The 2500-nt window shown below is 51.6% G+C and overlaps 1 pseudogene; it reads right to left on the bottom strand.

The window, feature by feature from the left end:
* The window catches only part of LOC124020900, a 142477-nt pseudogene that overhangs the window by 69501 nt on the left and 70476 nt on the right, over nucleotides 1–2500 (bottom strand).

Raw genomic sequence — 2500 nt, 5'->3', positions numbered from 1 at the left:
AGTCCTTCAGACCAGTCCCATAACACTGGTGGGGGGGTTCCTTCAGATCAGTCCCATAACACTGGTGGGGGGGAGTCCTTCAGACCAGTCCCATAACACTGGTGGGGGGGGTCCTTCAGACCAGTCCCATAACACTGGTGGGGGGGGGGTCCTTCAGACCAGTCCCATAACACTGGTGGGGGGGAGTCCTACATACCAGTCCCATAACACTGGTGGGGGAGGGGGGGGTCCTTCAGACCAGTCCCATAACACTGGTGGGGGGGAGTCCTTCAGACCTGTCCCATAACACTGGTGGGGGGAGTCGTTCAGACCAGTCCCATAACACTGGTGGGGGGGATCCTTCATACCAGTCCCATAACACTGGTGGGGGGATCCTTCATACCAGTCCCATAACACTGGTGGGGGGATCCTTCATACCAGTCCCATAACACTGGTGGGGGGGGGGGTCCTTCATACCAGTCCCATAACACTGGTGGGGGGGAATCCTTCATACCAGTCCCATAACACTGGTGGGGGGGGGTCCTTCATACCAGTCCCATAACACTGGTGGGGGGGGGATCCTTCATACCAGTCCCATAACACTGGTGGGGGGGATCCTTCATACCAGTCCCATAACACTGGTGGGGGGGGATCCTTCATACCAGTCCCATAACACTGGTGGGGGGGTCCTTCATACCAGTCCCATAACACTGGTGGGGGGGGGTCCTTCATACCAGTCCCATAACACTGGTGGGGGGGGGGGGATCCTTCATACCAGTCCCATAACACTGGTGGGGGGGATCCTTCATACCAGTCCCATAACACTGGTGGGGGGGTCCTTCATACCAGTCCCATAACACTGGTGGGGGGGTCCTTCATACCAGTCCCATAACACTGGTGGGGGGGGGTCCTTCAGACCAGTCCAATAACACTGGTGGGGGGGAAATAGAACAAAAAGGAGAACACCGCCGTGTTGGTGAGAGTCTCCCCTTCTTACAGTGGGTTAAAACGGCCCAGACACCTCAGATAAAAGTTGCCACATCGGCGTTACCGACTTCAGACGAGTCACTTGTGGAGGTCATACAGCACAACGGAGAACATACGGACTTCAGACGAGTCACTCGTGGAGGTCGTACAGCACAACGGAGAACATACGGACTTCAGACGAGTCACTCGTGGAGGTCGTACAGCACAACGGAGAATACCATATTAGTTTTGTTGGCCAAACCGTTAGGATGCTACAGACGTTTTCAGGATGTCTACCGGTCTGACCAACAGAGGTATAAATCAGACTCTTTCCACCGCAGAGAGGGAAGGGCGACATAGGAGGATGTGGTGTATAGAGACACTGCCCATGCAGAAAAGGCATCTCCAGCTCATTAAACTGACAGATATAAATTTATTATGTTACTTAGATTGATGCACCGGTACGTCAATAGACTCTATACTATAAAAAATATGAAACTAGTTCCGTTCCAAATGCCAAGATGTGGAGGACAAAACATGAGAGAGAGATAGAGGCAGAAGGAAAGGGAGATGCAGAGACCAAAGCTTATAAATGGCAGAAGCTTTAACAGTTATTATTATGGCCACACTGAAAATAATAGAATTGGCCGCACGCTTCGTAACTTTCAGAATATGTCAAAGATACATTTTAATCTCCCACAACAAAAATAAATCATTGATTAAAAGAAGAAGCTTTCCTTCTCGTTGTTTTTCGCAGCCAAAATGGAAAATGGATTTGACTCTTTTCCACCATGGCTACTAGATCTGATCGTGATGGGTCCTGTACCATAATCGTTATCTGGGCCCTCTTCCACCATGGCTACTAGATCTGATCATGGGTCCTGTCCATAATCGTTATCTGGGCCCTCTTCCACCATGGCTACTAGATCTGATCGTGGGTCCTGCCAGCTGGCCAGTCAGACTCCAGTCAGCCAGCTGGCCAGTCAGACCCCAGTTAGCCAGCTGGCCAGTCAGACCCCAGTCAGACCCCAGTCAGGTCCCAGTCAGCCAGCTGGCCAGTTAGACCCCAGTCAGCCAGCTGGCCAGTCAGACCCCAGTCAGGTCCCAGTCAGGTCCCAGTCAGGTCCCAGTCAGCCAGCTGGCCAGTCAGGTCCCAGTCAGGTCCCAGTCAGGTCCCAGTCAGCCAGCTGGCCAGTCAGACCCCAGTCAGACCCCGGTCTACCAGTTGGCCAGTCAGACCCCAGTCAGACCTCAATTAAACCCCAGCCAGCCAGCTGGCCAGTCAGACCCCAGTCAGTCAGCTGGCCAGTTTCTTTATTCCATGTGTAACTCTGTGTTGTTTGTGTCGAACTGCTTTGCTTTATTCTTGGCCAGGTCACAGTTGTAAATGAGAACTTGTTCTCAACTGGCCTACCTGGTTAAATAAATGTGAAATCAAATTTCAAAAAATAAAATTTTGGTGGAGGAGGAGTAACAGTCTTTTTCATGGTTCGGGCCCCTCAGTTCCAGTGAAGGGACATCTTAATGCTACAGCATACAATGACATTCTAGATGA

Source organism: Oncorhynchus gorbuscha, unplaced genomic scaffold (genome assembly GCF_021184085.1).
Source record: "Oncorhynchus gorbuscha isolate QuinsamMale2020 ecotype Even-year unplaced genomic scaffold, OgorEven_v1.0 Un_scaffold_979, whole genome shotgun sequence".
Lineage (NCBI taxonomy): Eukaryota > Metazoa > Chordata > Actinopteri > Salmoniformes > Salmonidae > Oncorhynchus > Oncorhynchus gorbuscha.
The sequence above is the reverse complement of the archived record's forward strand: the minus strand, read 5'-3'. Positions and strand labels throughout refer to the sequence as shown.